We start from the raw sequence: 21,690 nt of genomic DNA, 5'->3' as shown, positions 1-21,690 counted from the left end.
ATGTTAACCATGTACAGTTCAGTAGTGTTAAATACATTTTCACTGTTGTGCAACCCATCTCCAGAACTCTTTTCATCTTGCAAAACTAAGATTCTATACCTGTTAAAAACAGCTCCCCCGTTCCTCCCTCCCCCAGCTCCTGGCAACCACCATTCTACTTCTGTCTCTACAGACTTGACTACTGAGTACCTCATATAAGTAGAATCATACAGTGTTTGTTCTTTTGTGACTGGCTTATTTCATCTAGCATAATGTCCTCAAGGCTTACCCATGTTGTCGCATGTATCGGAATTTCTTTCCTTTTTAAGGCTAAATAATATTCCATTGTATGTATACACCACATTTTGTCTATCAAGGAAGGGTTTTAAATACAGATGCTTGAAAACATTTACAGAACCATGGAAATGATCGAAGTTAGAGCAAGTGGTTGAATACAGGAGTTGGTAATTAGGTCATCAGTGACCTTTAGATGTCAGCTCCAGAACTGACAGAATTATTAGGAGGCTTTTATCCCTCAATCTGTCCTGAAAACACTTCTCCTATTTCAATCCACCTACACATACACCTGTTCACTGTGCTTATGTTTTCAATATTGTACCTTGGTGATTGGATTTTAGTGCGTTATTTTTGCTAAATGATCTGAGCATATCTTATGTAGCCAAATATTTAATCAAAAGACATTTAAAGTACTTTAACAGCACAACTTAAACAGTATGTAACAATTGAGAACAAAATACTTAAGGTAACATGCATAACAAATTGTATTTATGCATAATGTAACCTGGAGGTAATAAATTTTATATTTCTTTTTTTAATTGAAGTATAGTTGATTCACAGTATTAAATTTTATATTTCTTGAACTTAAAAAAAAGAAAACAAGATGGCTTACCCAATTTAATAAATAAAAAGCATATCCAAATGTTAGTGTAATCACCATGGTGAGTATCCCAATGTTCTTATACAGAGCACTGCTCAAGGTAAACTTACATAAGGATAAACTTTACACTCTCAATCATCAAATGAAGATTAAATTATATTCAAGAAATTAAGAAGCAGGAAAGCAGTGGATTTTAGAATAAGAATTTGAACAAGAGACTTCAACTTAATAATCAATTTTTAAAAATCAATTGAATTGTTTAAACAAAAAATCATTCTCTGAACATTTTGACCAATCAAGGTTTTACTGAATTTCATGTTGTCTCAACTTTACATTGCCCAAAAGAAATGTATTTGGCGTTTCGGCTTAAGTATCAGTAGAAGAGCCAACACACCAAACTATCAGAAAACCACCACTATCTTTTCCTTTCATTAGGCCTCTTAAAAACATAAAGCTTCTACGGACACAAAGTAATGAATAGTAGCATGGAAATTCATGAACTTGAAATAACACTCCCCATTATCCAGCTGGAAAGGGAAAACACCATTTAAAATGAAGATCATCTCTCTCTCAGGAGCAGAGAATCCATCCTATCACTCATTTTCACCTACAACTGAAATGTTCATTCTCGGCCCAGAAATGCTGAAATGACCTGTCAGACATATACCGCCAAATGGCAAATGCCAGGATTCATCCAGGCAATAAATCAGGTACCACAGTGACTTTGCTTAGAAAATATGCATTTCACACATATATACCAACTTCTCTAGAATTTCCACACATCCCCAGTACCACAATAATTAATGTGAGAGAACTGGTTGCTGGACAATGATTAAGAGGATATACTGTTTTTTGGTTGGGTATCTTTTAAATTATCCAGATTCACATGACAACTATTTGTCAGTGGAGTCTTGGGTAACTAATAACATGGTACCCAATGCAAAGGGTTTTTCCTTCTTAAGCAAAGACACAACAAGGAGTAATGAACTTAAATCACTGCAGTAGACCTGGGAGACAAGAGAATACGTAGCAAAAGGACAGTCTTCTCCACTGGAGGTCTAGAAAAGTGAATAAACAACCTGTGGTCATTTAAGTAGTTCTGCTCTAAAACAGTGATATAAACTGATCGAAGGAAAGAATTCCAAGAAGAATATATTTCTCCAGCACTGTACTACAGATTTTCCCACACATTCGTTTGAACACCCAAGCATTGCCTCTATAACCACAATCTCTGGTATCACAGGGAAAAAGAATCTCTAAACAATTTAATTGTTGGGTCTGGAAGGCATGGAATTTCACCTGGCCAACAAAAGAACATGTACCCAGACATCCTGATTCTAAGAATTAATCATTTCTTTGCATGCCAATTTTCTTTAATTACTCATCATAGCCTAAAATAGTTGGCCCGTATCCTTCGTGATGAACAGCCCCTGTCTTCTGCCCAAAGATGTCTCTCTCACACTCCCCCAGCACACACACCTGTGTGGAGCCCTCCTGGGTCACATCTATGTCCAGGGGGAAAGCTTTTTGTACACATGGGATTATATGTAATGTTCTAATGTACTGGCTGGGAAATACATTACAGCTCTTAAACTAAAAAAAAAAAAAAAAAAAGTTTTTAAAATTCCAAATATTGACAGTGATTCCTTGAAGAAGAAAAAGGCATGCCCTAGAAATGGCAGAAAGACATTCTAGAAAGAGTAGACCGATTTTATCAAAGTGCCTATCAAATCTAGTTTAAAAAAATCAGAAGGCAGTCACCACCAGGCCTGTTTTTATGTATATTCTTGCCCAGTGGACAGAGCAGGACACCAGGTTCCAGGCCCAGCTCTGCCTGAAGGCCAGGTGATCTTAGACAAATCAGGTAAACTCCCTGAGTTCCTACATCTCCTTCAGGAGAAACGGGGACCTAATATGGGTTCCCCTTTCTCACAGTGTTTAAGGATGAAGTGAAATGATGTACACGAAAGCATTCTGCAAGGTATCATTACACATGCAAGAGGATGAAATCAGTCTATCGGCATGCCACTGAATATGCTTAGAGTGTTAGGCAGGATTTCCAGACAATTTAGGTTAAGACACCTTTATGGCCACCCTGAAGATTTCTGCCTCCTAATTTTACTCTCTTAACTTCTTCTTGACAATCCATCACCACTGTCCAAAAAGCTGAGCTGCTAGTAGCCTGTGTGGAACACAAAATGCCACATTCTCCTATGTTGTATTCTTAAGCCCGCCCATCACACTTCCCCAAGCATTCAGTTCGAACACCTCACATCTGTGTGCCCCTCAGAAGTCATAAATTCACATTCACAAAGCAGACAATAGAAGGAATTTCATGGAAAAGATTAAAAATATGTCTTAGGTGTCAAGCGTCCTTGATGTGTATAAGTAGTTATTTGCCAATCATTAGCCTTAAATATTAAGAAAAATATTAAGAGTCTCAATCAGTTTAATATTAATTAGAAATAAAGAAAAAACACTCCAAAATCATCATGGAACTGATCGTTAATAATTGACTCACATACAACTCTTAAGAACATGTACATGTATTTTCCAAAATGAGAAAACTAACTCCCCTAATAGCCTACTGAGCTGGTTAGGAAATAGAATTTTGAGGGCTTGAATATGGGAAGAGGATAAAGCCTCAGCCCCAGGGTTATCACACTCTAAGGCAGCAGTGTGGAGGGAAAGCCCATCAATCTTCTCTTTCATCAGCAAATCTCTGCTCCTTCCCAATACCAAGTCAGTGACAATGCTCCACTTTTAGGAAACAGAACCATATTCAAATATTCATTTGGGGCAGAGTGAGGGACAGTTGTGGGTGAAGAGATTCAAAAGGACATGACCAATGTAGAAGTTAAATGGAATACATTCAACTTGCCTGCCAGTCTGGGGTTTGACAGTGAACACAAAACATTCACTAACAAAACTTTGCAGTCCTGCTTTGAGGAAATATATATGAGTCCAGTAATTTGTCTTTCCAGGTGACCCTCATTCTTCTGTCCTCTCTCAAGTACACCCGCACAAAGATTCCCTTCGTAAAGCCCTTAATTATTATCAAGAGCTGTAACCGTTCCAGTTGGAAATGCCAACTATCCAGTTTGCTGGTGCCTCATAAACTTGCCACTCTGCATATCCTAGTTACTGCCACTGTAGTTCTCTGAAAGGTACGTTGTGTATGTATTTAAAAGACAGGCTCTTGTTTTTCATAGCACAAAGGAAAAAGGCAAACGACATCAATCTGACATATCTCCATTAGGAGTACCTAGCAATAACAGGCTCCTAAGTGTTTACTGAATTGAATAATGTATTAAACAGTAGAAAAATATTGGTTTATAAAAGATTTTACATCTATGTCCTACAGGAAAATCTAGATTTCAAAACATGGGCACAGGAATGAAAAAACTGACATCTACAAATAAATTGGGCACAGACTTTAGCTCCTATTAAAGAGAGTATTTTAACTTAAGTAGCCACAATCACTCTATATTGCATTTTAAATGTCTACAAATTGTCATTTTCAATCGTTCTTAGGCTTCTCACTATTTGATAATATGTAATTTCAGGTAGCTTTCTTAATCTCAAATATAATAAAAGTATCTCTTAAATGCCAAGATTATAAAGGAACCACATATTCTATTAATATTACATAAATAACAATTTTTTTTTAAATGCCCTTGTATTTCAGTTTGGGATAACTAATGATGCACACCGTAACCAAAGGCTTATACCACAATGGGACCCAAATTTGCTAAATATTAAATCTATTAGCCCAATATGAATCTAACACGTATTCCAAGCCTCTGGTTTCCCATATGCAAAATAGTTTTGTCTTTTCTTCAATTTATCCCAAAGTGTATAGGATTAAAACAAAAACACCAGAACCTGGCTCATCCCAAAAAAGAAAGGGAACTGAGGTTTTCTTTTGAGAAAAGGGAAGGAAGACAATTATTTCTATGTAAGAATATACTGAAGAGCAAAACTATATAATCAGCAAACAGACAGTGATTTCCAGGGGTTGGGGTTGAGTGCAGAGGGCTGACTACAAAGGGGACTTCTGGGGGTGATGGAACTGTTCCATGTCTTGATCATGGAGGTGACTGAGTATACCGCTGTGTGCAACTGTCAGAATTCACAGAGCGATACACCTAAAGAGGCTAGATTTTACTCTATGTAAATTATACTGCAATAAGCTTGACTTTTCAAAAATGTTATGTCTAAAACAGTGTGCTAGGCACTGAATGATGAAGCCTAAATTCAAGTATACATTTCTCAAGGGCTCTAGACATAATTATCAAAAAACTTACCAGTAAATGGTTCAAGTTCAGCCTTCAGCATTCTATATAATTATTTTATTATTTATAGATATTATAAAATGATTCAAAACATGAATTAACATTACTACAAGATGTATTTTGAATCATTACCTGTTGGATACACATATAGAAACCTACATGTAATATTCTTAAAATGGACATATCAATATCTATTAAATGCTAATTATATTTTTAAGGGTTGAATTTACCACTAAATCTTACCTCTTCCATATTATAAATAAACTGAGAAATGTAAATGGTGATTAGATTCATTCACATCCCTCAGAACCACTATGAAAGATGTCCTAAATGTGTTTTTAATTGACTTCAGAGACTTACAGGACTTAAATGTTACAGGAGACTGGTGACTTCTGAAATAAGAATGTTTCAGTAATTCAACTGAAAAAAAATGCTTGAACATAAAATGGAATCCTAAGGTTTATGCTTTAACACCTGTTGATAAACAGATCCTAACATTTCCCCCTCTTCTAGAATGTATGCAAAAACATAGATTTTCTGCAGGAAAAAAAAAGAGCCAAAGAATAAGTGTGTAATGTTCTTTTCATAGTCACAGTACATTTACTTTTTACAATACTCACAGTACAAATCTTTCTTTCCACATGTTCACTTTATAAATAACAAACATCCTTCTCCACACACAAAAACAGCCACTGTGAGTTTAGAAACTTAGAACAAAAATTAAAATTCCTAATAGAATGCCCATGTAAATACTAGAAATCTAACAAAACAAAATCTTTCCTCAAGTGTTGTGTACCACACCAAAGCACAAAGTTGCTTTTTAAAAAGCTAGTAAAAGTGAGTCAATCTTATTTTCCTAAATAGAAATTCACCAGAATCCAAAGTTTTGCTTTTCACACACACACACAATATATATATATATACAGATTCCCTTGACTTAATTTTATATCCAGTATTAATTAGGCAGGAACGGGAAAACAACTGGTTAAGAGAACAGCGGCCGGGGTTCCTCTTCAGCAAATAAACAGCCCAGATGATCTCAATCTTACTCAATCCGCGCAAGAAAGAAGTAACTCTGCTTTCTGATATGATTACGGTTTGCCAGTTAATACATTTAAAAATACTAGTCACCTGCCTGATACATGTACATCTTCCCAGGCCCACAAAACTCAAGCATGAAGTGCCCTGGTCAACTTTCCTACTGTCACCGTTTCATCCACTGTCGGGAAATCCGTAGAAAATACAGAGGAGTTTTGCCTTTTAAAAAACATGTATATTAGCACAATCAACCGGGAGCTTACAGGCACAAACTAATTAGTTAACTTGCCAGCGTCTTGAGTGAAAATATTTAGTCAAAACATGGAATTTCTGTTTCCAGTAGTTTTCCAGACTGGTGGATTTGGCGGGGGGTTGAGGGGTGTCTTTTATTGTTCTCAGTATTACTGTTTTCCCATCGCTGGATTTCAAACAGAAAATCAGACAAATCGCACCTTGACCGAAGGGGCACTTACCCTACTCGTACACACCCGCCTAGCAATCACTGAAACGCGGCACGTGCTTTTCCCGGACTAGTTCTGTTCCCCGCACCCGGCTGCGGTACCAGCTGCGGAGAGTGAGCGCACCTCGCGCAGCCCAGATCCCAAACGCAGCACTGGATGCCAGTCGCAGCCCTGGACTGTCCCGCTCTGGTCCGGCTCCCGCCGCCTCTTCTCTGCCCTGCAAGTTTCCAGAGGCGTCTGTCGCAGCGTCCGCTCTCCAGGCGGCCTAGCAGCAGGGGCGAGGGAGTGGGTGTCAGAAGGTCCAGTAGCCGGAGACACTGCAAAGATCACAAACGACTTAACGAGGAGCCTCTCCTTCCTTTTAAAGACGCGAGGGGCGGGAGGGGGAGGGGGGGAAGAAGCCCAGAGCCCACGTGACCACCTAGCCAGCGGCCGGGAGATCTCCGGAGGACCCGGACTACCCGCCTCGCGATCCATACTCACCTGAGCGACGTAGGAAGCCCCAGGGTAGGGGCTGTCACCGTCGAGCGCCTCACAGTCACCCGCAGGAGCAGCAAAGCACAGACGGCGCCCCTCCCCCGGTCTTGGATTTGGGAGGTCTGGGGCGGGGCCTGAGAATGTGCATTCCTAACCAGGTCCGGGGTGATGCTGAAACTGATGCTGCCGGGCTGGGGGCCACGCTTTGAGGGTCGGCTCCCCAGACCCTGAGCCACGTGAGTCTGAGAGGAGCTGGATGCTTTGGCGTCATTAAATACAGAAGTCTGACTAAGCATCTAGAGGTGAAACTATTTGCCCAATCCCCAGCGGCAAGCGCAGCCTCGAGCCCCGGGAGAGGCAAAGCCGCGCGGCATGGTCGGGAGGTGGAGGGTGTGGGTTCTCATCTTTCAAGGGCTGGCGGGGAAGGCGTTTCGCTCTAGAGCAAAGATCCCAGGAACCTTCTCAAACTCACCTACTGCAAGGAAGCGCAGGGGTGAAGGGCGAGGGAGGAGAGGTGGTTCTGTGCTTCTCTGCGGAGGCGCCCCTCTTCCCTGGCTCCGCCTCCGTCAGACTCTCTCCGCAGGCGAGCGCCCCCTGGTGGCAGCTCCTGTTTCCCCAGGTCTGCACGGTCCCTAAGCTCTCCTCACCCACCCCACCCGGCAGTGGCGCCCAGAGTGAGGACTAATAAGACATTTGATAGTCACTAAGAAGCAACTGGCATCTTGATGGCAAAAATCGAAAAGAACGTAGCAGATGTCCCACAGGGCATTGTGAGACCCTAGTGCCACATTTGTGCCTAATTAATCATCAAACTACGGTTCTTGATGCGCTTGTGACTCCAGATCTCTGATGCAGGAAGACCAAAGGGGCATATGAAGGGAAACTTTTACAGCGTTAAGTGTTGGGGTTTAACCAAAATAGCCTAGAGGTATGCTAGTGTGCTCTGGGTTTGTAAGAGTGAAGTCCACAGGTAGCGGAGACAGTCTCCAAATGTGGAGAGCCACCTACCTTATAAACAACGGTTATCAAAAATTTATACCCTCCCCACCTCCAAGGTTCAGTAAAGCTTGGACTCCTGGATTCTTACAAGTTGTAGGGCAGAGTTTCCTGATCCTTCAGGCTGAGAAGTTTGGACAGGAGGGTGTAGAGCTGACAAGATCCACCCTGTGGAGGATGGTAGAACACAAAATGCTTATCTTAGCCAATCTCTGCTCCCCTGTTCCCTTTCCTGGGTTTTTCTCCAGGTGCCCAATACCCGTATTCTTTTTCCTTCTTTCCACCTTAAGGAGAAAATTTTAAAGGATGGTTTTTAAAAATCAGTTCCATTTGGTAGTACTTGTCAACAAGATACCTCTGCAATGTAAATTATTATGAAGGACTTTCAGTCATGAGCCAACAAGCAGACAAAGATGATGCGAGGGTTAAGAAAACTGACATCTATTAAGTATCTGCATCATGCCAGAGAGTGTGCTAAGTGCTTGCACAGCATCTCATTTAATCCTCATTGACCCCACTTCTCAGATGAGGAAACTGAGGCTCACAGAGCTTATAACAGCTACCTGAAGCCATGCATAGTGAGGAAAGAACCCAGTAGCAACAATGCTTTCATAAACAGCTACCACTTACTGGGCATTTAGCCATGCTCCACTTTCTACATATTATCTCATTTTATACACAACAAGCCTCTGAGTCAATTCTGCTATTGATTAACCCCATTTTATGATTGAGAAAATGGCCAGTCAGTGACTGAGAAGAACTTGAACCTAGGCCAGAGCCCAAGACTCTGTTTTCTTCCATAACGCAGCTGCAATAAATTGGAAATGAAGATGGCTTGAATGTCAGGACATTATATCTCCTGCAGACAAGCCCCACCTTAAAGCCTCCTGCCACCTGTGAGAAAAGCTTCTGCTCAACCCTGGAACTAGAGCTCCCTGTTTGCTGTAGTGCTTCCTTCAGAAATCATTCCACTCACAGGAATAGCATGTTCTCTTTTTAAAGACCCTCAAACACCCACAGAAGCTGTTTGTTACACAAGGAAACCTCATTGCGGGAAATATTAAGCAAAGAGAATGAATGGGAGTGAGTACATTTCCTTCTGACTCACCCTGTGGATCGAGAAAGATAATGGTACCTTAGGGATGGAACCTTTGCCAGGTTGAACGCAGAGAGTGGGGAGGGTGACTATTCCAACTCCCCCAAACCAAGACGAAAACTAAGAAGGGATTCCTGAAACAGTTAAGTACCATTAGCTAGGCTAAAAAGCACCTGAAATCTAGTGTTGAGGCCGTGCCTCTGTTCAGCTGGGTCCCAGCCTCACTTCCACCTCACTCATGACCTGCCTAAGGAAGCACCCACATGGTATGACATTGAAAGGCTTTCCTCTCCCCCCAATATTCTACAACAAGGACTGAAGTCCTCACCATTCAGTCATCCTTTGGGGTTAAAGCATTGGATTGTTAAAATTCAGTTATGTTATATATGATGGGTAATATTAATTTACTAGCATTTATAATTACACTCATGAGATGAGCTTGCAAGATGAGCTAAATGTCACCTGGGAAATCAAAGGAAGTCAGAGTAAGAGAGGCACGTTTTGCTGTAGGAGAAAGGAAAGCATCTCCATTGGGGTGTACCTTCCTCATCTTTTCATCCCACCCCTTCTCTGTCTTGAGAAGCCAAGAGCCTAAGTAAAGTGAAGACCGTGACAGCCCAGCAGAACGTGTACACTGCCTCCCCCACAGTGGTCAGCCTGCCTGTCAACACCGCCTGCATTGTGATTGCACCGTGCACGTCTTGTGTCTCTAGTACCCGCGTGGTAGCATGGTGCCCATAGCACCCACCTAATACAACTCAGGCATTCAACAAATACCTGCTGAAGGCTTCAACTTGGAAAGATCAGAGGAAAAGGGGAAGGATTTTCTGTAGCAAAGAAACTAGCAAGAGGCTAAATAAATAAAATCCTGTTGAAGACAAGAAAGCAAAAGCTGATGTGCAAAAGTGTATAGGTGGAGGAGTCTTACAAATGACTAGAAGAGTGTCATGCTATAGGATGGCTTGGGATTATCACTCTTTCTCTTCTCAGGCTGAGACCAAGTGGGAGGATTTAGGTCCTGGGATGCTCCCACCTGCTCCAAAGTATAACAAGATCAGGCTCCTTCTTCATATTATGTGGGTATAAATTGCTGTTTTAAGAGGATCTGAGAGATAAAACCCTAAAGTTATGGAATTAATAAAAGAGAAGGGAAAGATTCATTGCACCTGCAATAGCACATTTATTTGATGTTGATTAATTGGGAAGGTGGTATCACTAATGCAATGTATTAGAGGTTATCTCAGCTGCTCATGAATCAGGGTTCGTAAAATAGAATTTGGTATTTGAAAGTTGAATTTGGGTAGAGCTCTTCAGGATCATGTCCTTTGTAGAAATAAAAGTGAACCTAATATTTACGCAATCTTTCCGGCCCCAGTACCACAATAGGCAGGCCTGCACAGATTGGTTCATTTTATTCATTTAATCCTCATAACAACCCTGTGGCCACCTCTGCTTTATAGATGGGGAAAATGAGGCACAGAGAGATGACTTTTTTGGTGCGATCACCCATGTGCATGTGGCAGAGTGAAAGTTCCAACCCAGTATCATCTGTCTACCTGCTAATCCTTTGCTTTCTCTGCTGTTATCCTGTGATGTTTTTCTTATTTGTTATGTAAACTGAGGCATATTTGTCCTTTAGAGCCTGGTTATTGCTGAATGAATTTTTGCCAAGTTCTTGTCTAGGTCTGACCACCTGTGTGCATATTTACATAACTTTATTCCTTACTGACATGTGTTTGACTGGAACCTCTAGTAAGGTGACCAAGGACATAAGCAGCAAGGTAGACCTAACCTGATACCTGGGCACACAGACCACAGGACAAGGTTATTCTGACCCGCAGTTGAAATGAACCACCTGGGCAGCCAGCAAGTGCAGCCAACTCCTTGTAAGTCATCCTTATTTTTTTCAGTCTTGGTCTTTGACATTTGCAAACATACAGGTAAAATAACGTTTTGTCCTTCTACTGCTCCTTGAAGGTACTTAAATTCTGCACAGATCTCTCGCATACCTTGAGTTTCTAATTTTCTATCCACTGAAACCAAACAGTGTGAAGAATATACGTTCCTGTCCTCAGCCCCAACTCTGATTTAAGAAATTCTCTCTTGAGCTAGAAAAGCAACTAGCCCCTAGAGGTCACTGACATGAATTTGAATACCCAGTTGAGAAAGAAAATGTTAAAGAACTGTTAGAAATGGTGGGAAATTGTAATATGCAATTTCACAAATGACTCAAATGCAATTCTAGAAATACAGCTTCCTTACCTCTTCTGGCACAGAATAATATAATATTAATAACAGGTCACACAGTGTAATATTCCCAGAAATAAGGTCAAAAAGGAGATAGGGTATAGACATATATGGCTTAAGGGACCACAGATTCTAATAAGACTGTCTGATTCCAAAGAGTTTAGAATTCAAAAAAACTAATTTTTTTTTTACTTGTAAATGTATTTGACATTTTCAAGTTCTTTGTTCATATCGTGGAAAGTTACTAGAAATGTCTCACATTGTCCTTTAGACCCACATCAACTAACACTCCAGTGACGCACATTGCATTAGTGGCTTTTTTTTTTAAACATTTTTATTGGAGTATAATTGCTTTGCAATGGTGTGTTAGTTTCTGCTGTATAACAAAGTGCATTAGTGGCTTTTATTAAAAATATAGACCTTGTCTTTTGTGTACAGAGAGAAGATGCTTCTTTCACATATGTTACTGCTTGAACTGATGAGCCTAAATGGAGAAAGAAATGGTCTTCTGCAGTATTCAATCCCGTCCTTTTTTGGGAATTACAGCCAGGAAATAAACTTCTCCAGATAGTTCATATAGCCTCTGAGGTATTGCCAATGTTGTCTAATGTACTAGTACTCCTGCATTTTTCCCTTCTTTTTACAGATCTACATTTTTTTTCCTATCCATCCAGGCAGTTTTGCTCACTAATCTCTCCTTCATGGTTCTGCCCATGTCCAGGCCACAGGCTTCCTCAGCTTGCTCGCACCCACCAGCCACAGCTTACTAAGAACTGCCACCCTAGGTGAACATTGACTTTTACTGTTAACAGATCACTTACGTAGCCATGTAATGCTTCATTTTCACACCAACTCTGTGACAATGATTTTATCTCCATTTTGCAGATAAAGAAACTTAAGTGAATTCTCCAGGCTTACAATTACAGGAACCCAGGTCATCTGACACGTCATGTAGATCCATACATGCCTCCCCTCGACAGATTCATTTCCTGCATTCCAAGCACTGGGGTCTCTGAATGTCCTTCATAATGCTACTGCTGGTATCCCTAGGCTTATGTCAGCCTGACCCCATCCCTTCCCTCTACCTTTCCCACCCTATGTCAGTCTAAAATACCATTCAAGGGAGAACATTATTGACAGCTTCTTTAGTGTTTTTTCACCTTAAAATTATTCTGACACTCGACATTACATTTATTCTTTCATAAAACACTCTTTTTCTGAGAATGCTTCTTGACGTTATGCATTTACATCTTTGTGAAAATGCCCCATTAACACTAAAAAACAATAATGCTTTAAGTGCCTACCTGAAACACAAAAGCATATGAAGGTGTCTACTCACAGATGATGACAGGAGATGGAGGAGATGGAGGAGTCTATGACTACCATTCATTCAACAATTGCTTGTAAACCCTCTATCTGCACTAATTCATTTAATCCTCAAAACAATCTCACAAGGTAGGTACAATTTATGTTTCCATTTAACAAATGAGAAGACTAAGGCTCAGAAAGTTTAAGTAACTTGCCCAATATCATGCAGCTAGTAAAGTATGGGCAGAGGGGTCAAACCAGATCTGTTTCAGTCTAATGCCCATTCTCTCTGAACTGTTGATCTCCCTGAGGCTTTACACTTTAGTTAAAAAGAGAAGACAAATGCCTAAGAAATGACCTACAAGACCTGTTAAAAATGATAAGGGACAAATAAATGGTGGAGACCAGGAGTTTTGCGGGCATTCAGAGGACAAGAAGTCACTGTCCTGTGTGTCTGAGCTCCTCTTAGAAAGAGATTTACATTAACCCCCCAACCCCACCCCAGAGCTCACTACCTGAGCTGGCTGAATTTCAGACACAGAGAGCACTGATCTCCCCTGGGGGCTCCTCCGAATTCTACAGGTGCCCAGGCCCAGCTTTGCACTGTTCCCTCAGAATCCCTCATTATTCCACTCTGGCCTCTGGAATCTGCATTCAGAGCACAGGGCTTCCACAGATAGGACAGTAAGCACAAAGGCACCAGTGCAGGCAGGCCACAAGAGCCCACAGCAGGATGGAGCCCAGGCTTGGGGGTCAGTGGGTCCTGGGATGGGTTTTCAGCCAGATCACTTACCAGTTGTTTGCCCTTGAACACTTTTCTGGCCTCTTTGATCTTCCTCTGTAAAATGGGAAGAATATAAGAATCTACTTCAGAGGTTTGTTGTAAGGATGAAGAGAAAGGATGAATTGTAACAGCCTGACACCTGGTGAATTCTCAATAAATGATAACTTTACACAGGGACTTCCCTGGTGGTCCAGTGGGTAAGACTCCGAGCTCCCAATGCAGAGGGCCCAGGTTTGATCCCTGGTCGGGAACTAGATCCCACATGCATGCAGCAACTAAGAGTTCGCATGCCGCAACTAAGAAGCCCACGTGCCACAACTAAAAGATCCCGCATGCCACAACAAAGATCCCGCGTGCCACAACTAAGACCCAGCGCAGCCTAAATAAATAAATAAATAAATAATTTTTTTAATTTAAGAAAAAAAAATAAAACAACACAGCAGTCCTTGGAACAAAGGGCTTCACAGATATAAGGAAGACTGGGCCTAGGAAAGGGCAAGGAGCCAGTTTTCTGATATGAGATGTTTGGGATCGGAGGGTGGAGGGGTAGTAGAGAAATTATATGCCCTGCCTGGAGTTAGTCCTAGAACTCTGAATACATCTCTTCAGGCAAACCCAGTTGTGAAGTAAGTCAGAGAAAGACCTACTGACAGACGACCAAATTGTAAGACTAATTTAGAGCAGTGTTTCCCCACATTCCTGGATCATAAGAGTTACCTGGATCACTTGTTTAAAATACAGATCCCCAGCAGAGGTCTGAGATATCAGCTAGGAAGACCCTGAGCTCATCTCCTCCCAGGGACATGCAAAATCTGCACCTACATATAGAGTAATTCCTCCTGAAGACGACCTGAGGGCTGGTTGAACATCTATTGCACATAGAACCTCACAGTAACCTGTAGAAAAGATGGAGGCACCTTCTCCATGGGAACACCCCCCCCACATGGAAACCTGCAATAAGGAGGGATATTGCTGAGGGGCGCAAGTGCAAGCTGTGACAGAGCAAAAATAACAGTACTTTAAAGGGTACCTAGATGATACTGGAAGGAAATTCATTTACTAACCCTAGAGCTTCTGCTAAACAGGCAGGGAACTGCTGGAGCCCTCTCTGGGGTCAGAGGCGCTGGCAAATGTCATTATTTAAATTCCCCCAGGACCCCCTCATGCCTGTTCCAGCTCCAGATGTCCTACTAAGGCAGCCTTGGGTGCATTGCACCCCAGGACAGCCCCAGGTCTGCACTCACTCCAGCTCCAGATGTCTCCCTAAGCTGGCCTCAGTGCAGTGCTCCCCAGGGAATTCCCTGGGCTGCATCCACTCTAGCTCCAGCTGGTCTGCTAAAGCCACCAGACACAAGCAGTCTATACAGGGGACACTCCTACACAAGGCCACTCCTTCAAGATCGGGAGAGGTAGCTGTTTCACTTAACTCATAGAAACAAAAAAGTCAAACAAAAGGAAGAGATAGAGGAATATGTTCCAAATGGAAGTACAAAATAAAACCCCAGCCAGGGTGGGGGGTGGGCAGGAAGCCCTAATGAAATGGAGGTAAGTAGCTTACCTGTTAAGAGTTAGAAGAAATAGTCATAGAGATGCTCACCAAACTTGGGAGAAGAATGGAGAAACCCAGTAAAAACTTCGACAAAGACATAGAAAATATCTAGGAAAGAACCAATCAGAGCTGAGGAATACAATAACCGAAATTAAAAATACACTGGAGGGAATCAACAGCAGATTAGATGATTCAGAAGAACAGATAGGTAAAATGGAAGATAGAGTAGTTGAAATCACTCAATCAGAACAGCAAAAAGAAAAAAAATTAAATGACGAGAATTTAAAGGACCTCTGTAACAACATCAAGCATACTAAATTCACATTCTAGGGGTCCCAGAAGAAGAGAAAGAGAAAGGGACAGAAATTTTATTTGAAGAAATAATGCCTGAAAACTCCCTTAACCTGGGGAAGGAAACAGATATTCAGGTCTAGGAATCACAGAGAGTCCCAAGCAGGAGTCCCAAACAAAATGGTGTGGATCTCCCAAAGAGATCCACACCAAGACATATTATAATTAAAATGGCAAAAGTTAAAGATAAAGAGAGAATCTTAAAGGAAGCAAGAGAAAAACAACCAATCACATACAAGTCTCAACCCATAAGACTATTAGCTGCTTTTTCAACATAAACTTTACAGTCCAGAAAAGAGTGGCAGGATATATTTAAAGTGCTGAAAGGAAAAAAACTTACAACATAGAATACTCTATCTGGCAAGGTTATCATTCATAAATAAAGGAGAGAAAAAGAATTTCCTTGACAAGCAAAAACTAAAGGAGTTCATCACCACTAAACTGGCCTTATGAGAAAGGATAAAGGGTCTACTTTAAATGTAAAAGAAAAGGTCACAACTAGAAATAAGAAAATAAATGAAAGAAAAAAATCTCACTGGTAAAGGCAAACATATAGTAAAGGGAGTGGATCAGCCAGTTAAAAGCTAGTTTGAAGGTTAAAAGACAAAAGTAGTACAATCAACTATAACTACAATAAGGGATACACAAGATGAAAAGATGTAAAATATGGCATCAAAAACATAAAACGTGATGAGGGGCATTAAAAATGTAGTGCTTTTAGAATGCCTTCAAACTTAAGCTACTATCAGCCTAAAATAGACAGCTATACATACTGGTCAATATATATGAACCTCATGGTAACCACAAAACAAAAACCTACAATTAATACACAAAAAATAAAGAGTAAGGAATCCAACGTAACACTAAAGGAATTCATCAAAAGAAGAAACCAATAGAAGACAGGAACACAGAAGAACTACAAAACAACTAGAAAACAATTAACAAAAGGGCAATAAGGATAAACCTATCAATAATTACTTTAAATGTAAACAGACTAAATGTTCCAATCAAAAGACATAGGGTAGCTGAATAGATTTTTTTTTAAAGACCTATGTATATGCTGCCGACAAGAGACTCACCTGAGAGCTCAAGACACACATAAACCAAAAGTGAAGGGATAGAAAAATATATTCCATGCAAATGGAATTAAAAAGAAAGATGGGGAGTGGGTAGCAATACTCATATCAGACAAAATGGACTTTAAAACAAAGATTGTAAAAAGAGACAAAGAAGGGCATTACATAATGGTAAAGAGATCAATCCAACAAGAGAATATAACATTTGTAAACATTTATGCACCCAACATAGAAGCACCTCAATATATAAAGCAAATATTAACAGAAATAAATGAAGAAATAGACAGCAATACAATAACAGTAGGGGACTTTAATACCCCATTTATCAATGGATAGATCATTCAGACAGAAAATCAATAGGAAAACATTGGCCTTAAGAATATACAATGGAGGAAAGACAGTCTCCTCAATAAGTGGTGCTGGGAAAACTGGACAGCTACATGTAAAAGAATGAAATTAGAACATTCTCTAACACTATATACAAAAATAAACTCAAAGTGGATTAAAGACCTAAATATAAGACTGGAAACCATAAAACTCCTAGAGGAAAACATAGGCAGAACACTCTCTGGCATAAATCACAGCAATCTTTTTTTGGATCTGTCTCCTAGAGGAATGGAAATAAAAACAAAAATAAACAAATGGGACCTAATTAAACTTTAAAACTTTTGCATAGCAAAGGAAACCATAAACAAAATGAAAAGACAATCTACAAACTGGGAGAAAGTATTTGCAAACAATGCTACCGACAAGGAATTAATTTCCAAAATATACAAACAGCTCATACAGCTTAATATCAAACAAACAAACACTCCAAACAAAAAATGGGCAGAATACCTAAATAGACATTTCTCCAAAGAAGAAATACAGATGGCAATAGGCACATGTAAAGATGCTCATCATTGCTAATTATTAGAGAAATGCAAATCAAAACTGCAATGAGGTATCACCTCACATCAGTCAGAATGGCCATCATTAAAAAGTTGAAAAATAATAAATGCTGGAGAGAGTGTGGAGAAAAAGGAACCCTCTTCCACTGTTGGTGGGAATGTAAGCTGGTACAGCCACTGTGGAAAACAGTATAGAGCTTCTTTAAAAAACTAAAAGTAGAGTTATCATATGATCCTGAAACCCCATTTGTAGGCATGTATCTGGAGAAAACTCTAATTTGAAAAGATACATGCACCCTAATGTTTATTGCAGCAGTAGTTATAATAGCTAAGACTGGAAGCAACCTAAATATCCATTGACAGAGGAATGGATAAAGAAGATGTGGTACATATATACAATGGAATATTACTCAGCCATAAAAAGAATGAAATAATGCCATTTGCAGCAACATGGTTGGACCTAGAGATTACCATACTAAGTGAAGTAAGTCAGAAAAAGACAAATATCATATGATATCAGTTATATGTGGAATCTAAAAAAATGATACAAATGAACTTATTTACAAAACAGAAATAGACTCACAGGATTCCAAAAAAAACTTATGGTTACCAAAGGTGATAGTGGGTGGGGGGGAGATAAGTTAGGAGTTTGGGATTAACATATACACACTATATATAAAATAGATAAACAACAAGGTCCTACTATATAGCATAGGGAACTATATTCAATACCTTATAATAACCTATAATGGAAAAGAATCTGAAAAAGAATATATATGTATATGTATAACTGAATCTGCTGTACACCTAAAACTAATCTAACATTGTAAATTAATTAGACTTCAATTCTTAAAAATGGTTAAGGAAAGAAAACACTGGCCTTAAATGACACATTAAACCAGATGAACTTAATAGATATACATAGAACATTCCACCCAAAAGCAGCAGAATACACAATCTTTTTAAATGCGCATGGATAGATGACATATTAGGTCACAAAACAAATTTCAATAATTTTAAGAAGATTGAAATCATATCCAGCATCTTTTATGACCATAACAGTATGAAATTATAAATCAATTATAAGAAGAAAACTGGAAAAAACACAAACATGTGGAGACTAAACAACATGCTATTAAACAAACAGTGGGTCACTGAAGAAATCAAAGAGGAAATGAAAAAATACCTGGAGACAAATGAAAGTGGAAACACAACTTTCCAAAATCTATGGGACACAGCAAAAAAACCAGTTCTAAGAAGGAAGTTCACAGTGATAGGGGCCTACCTCAATAAACAGGAAAAATCTCAAATAAACAATCTAAATTCACATTTAAAGAAACTAGAAAAAGAACAAGCAAAGCCCAAAGTTGGTAGAAGGAAGGAAATCATAAAGAACAGGGTAGGAATAAATGAAATAGAGACTAAAATAAAACAATAGAAGATCAGTGAAACTAAGAGTTGGTTCTTTGAAAATTGAAAAATACACAAAATTGACAAACCTTTAGCCAGACTCATCAAGAAAAAGAGAGGGCCCAAATAAATAAAACTGGAAATGAAAGAGGAAAAATTACAACCAATACCACAGAAATACAAAAGATCATAAGCAAATATTATGAACAATTATATGCCAACAAATTAGAAAACCTATTAAGAAATGGCTAAATGCATCAGAACATATTATCTTCCAAGACTGAATGATGAAGAAATAGAAAATCTGAATAGACCAATTACTAGTAATGAAATGGAATCAGTAATTTAAAAAATTCCCCCAAAACAAAAGTCTGGGTCCAGATGGCTTCACAGGTGAATTCTACCAAACATTTAAAGAAGAGTTAATATCTATTTTTCTCAAATTAGTCCAAAAAATTGAATAAGAAGGAACACTTCCAAACACACTTTACAAGGCTGACATTACCCTGATACCAAAACCAGACAAAGACACCATACACAAAAATGAAAATTACAGGCCAATATCACTGATGAACATAAATGAAAAAATAATCAACAAAAGATTAGCAAACTGAATTCAATAATACATTAAAAGAATCATACACATGATCAATCATACACATGATCAATTCATTCCAGGGATGTAAGGATGTTTTAAAATCCATAATCAATCAACGTGATACATCACATTAACAAAATGAAGGGTAAAAATCTTATGATTGCCTCAATAGATGCAGAAAAAGCACTTGACAAAATTCAACATCCACTTATGATAAAAACTCTCAACAAAGTGGGTATAGAGGGAACATACCTCAACATAATAAAGGCCATGTATGACAAATCCACAGCTAACATTATGCTCAATGGTGAAAAATTGAAATCATTTCCTCTAAAATCAGGAACAAGACAAGGATGCCTATTCTCACCAGTTTTATTCAACATAGTATTGGAAGTCCTAGCCACAGCACTTAGGCAAGAAAAGCAAATAAAATTTATCCAAATTGGAAAAGAAGAAGTAAAATTGTTACTATTTATATTTGTAGATGATATGAGACTGTAATATATAGAGAAAGCCCCAAAGATCCCACCAAAAAAAAAAACAATTCAAACTAATAAATGAATTCAGTAAAATTGCAGGATACAAAATTAATACACAGGAATCTCTTGCATTTCTATACACTAATGACAAACTATCAGAAAGAGAAGTAAAGAAAACAATCCCATTTACAACTGCATCAAAAATAATAAAATACCTAAGAATAAATTTAACCAAGAAGGTGAAAGCCCTGTACTCTGAAAACTATAAGATATTGAGGAAAGAAATTGAAGACAACACAAATAAATGGAAAGATATACTGTGCTCATGGATTAGAAGAATGAATACCATTAAATGTCCATACTACCCAAAGCAATCTATTGATTCAATGCAACCCCTATCAAAATATCCATGGCATTTTTTACAAAACTAGAACAAATAATCCTAAAATTTGTATGGAACCACAGAAGACCCTGATTGCCAAAGCAATATTGAGAAAGAAGAATAAAGTGGATATATCACCCTCCCAGACTTGAAACTATACTACAAAGCTATAGTAATCAAGACTGTATGGTACTGGAACAGAATTGACAGCCCAGAAATAAACCAATACTCATATGGTCAATTAATCCATGACAAAAAAGGCAAGAAAATACAATGGGGAAAAGACAATCTCTTCAATAAATGGTGTCAGGAAAACTAGACAGCTACATGCAAAAGAATGAAACTGGACCACTTTCTTATACCAAAATACAAAAATAAACTAAAAATGGATTGAAGACCTGAAACCATAAAACTCCTAGAAGAAAAAGTAGGCAGTAACCTCTTTGACATCCATCTTAGCAATATTTTTTTGGATATGTCTTCTCAGGCAAGGGCAACAAAAGTAAAAATATGGGACTGCATCAAACTAAAAAGATTTTGCACAGTGAAGGAAACTTCCAACAAAACAACAAGGCAGCCTACTGAATTGGAGAAGATATTTGCAAATGATATATCCAATAAGGGGTCAATATCCAAAATATATAAAGATCTCATACAACTCAATATCAAAAAAACAAACAACTCATTTAAAAAATGGGCAGAGCACCTGAATAGACATTTTTTCCAAAGAAGACATACAGATGGCCAACAGCCACATGAAAAGGTGCTCAACATCACTAATCATCAGGGAAATGCAAATTAAAACCACAATAAGAGGGACTTCCCTGGTAGTCCAGTGGTTAAGACTCTGCACTTCCACCGCAGGGGGCATGGGTTCAATCCCTGGTCAGGGAACTAAGATCCTGCAGGCCATGGGGCACAGCCTAAGAAAAAAAAAAACACAATGAAAAACCACCTCACACCTGTCAAAATGACTATTATCAATAAGACAAAAAGCAACAAGTGTTGACAAGGATGTAGAGAAACGGGAACCCTCATGTACTGCTGGTGGGAAGGCAAACTGGTGTAGCCACTAAGAAAAACAGTATAGAGGTTCCTCAAAAAACTAAAATTAGAAGTACCAAATGATTCAGCAATTCCACTTTTGAGTATTTATCCAAAGAAAATGAAAACACGGATTCAAAAAGTTACAGGTACCCCTATGTTCATTGCAGCACTATTTACAATAGCCAAGATATGGAAGCAACTGAAATGTCCATTGATAGATGAGTGGATAAAGAAGATGTGGATAAACAATAGAATATTAGCCATAAAAAAGAATAAAATCTTGCCATGTACAGCAACATGGATTGTCCTGGAGGATATCATACTAAGTG

At 39.1% G+C, this 21,690-nt stretch overlaps 1 protein-coding gene and 1 long non-coding RNA gene across 4 annotated transcripts in view; one reads left to right on the top strand and one right to left on the bottom strand.

Annotated features, from left to right (window-relative positions):
• The window catches only part of ESR2 (estrogen receptor 2), a 117,423-nt gene that overhangs the window by 63,100 nt on the left and 32,633 nt on the right, over positions 1–21,690 (bottom strand). For 2 of the 3 annotated variants that reach the window (XM_082386572.1, XM_082386574.1), the window contains 2 exons: positions 13,589–13,633; positions 6,684–11,971 (listed from right to left, as the gene is read on the bottom strand). The gene's annotated coding sequence lies outside the window, so the exon portion shown is untranslated. Of the gene's footprint in view, positions 1–6,683; positions 11,972–13,588; positions 13,634–21,690 lie in introns of those variants that run through there. The other variant, XM_082386573.1, reaches the window with a different exon arrangement.
• LOC309626211 lies at positions 18,001–19,997 on the top strand. The gene is made up of 2 exons (XR_014243030.1): positions 18,001–18,066; positions 19,534–19,997. It is a non-coding gene; the product is annotated as an uncharacterized lncRNA (long non-coding RNA).

This window comes from Balaenoptera borealis, assembly GCF_965194805.1.
Source record: "Balaenoptera borealis genome assembly, chromosome: 3".
NCBI classification, from domain to species: domain Eukaryota; kingdom Metazoa; phylum Chordata; class Mammalia; order Artiodactyla; family Balaenopteridae; genus Balaenoptera; species Balaenoptera borealis.
The sequence above is the reverse complement of the archived record's forward strand: the minus strand, read 5'-3'. Positions and strand labels throughout refer to the sequence as shown.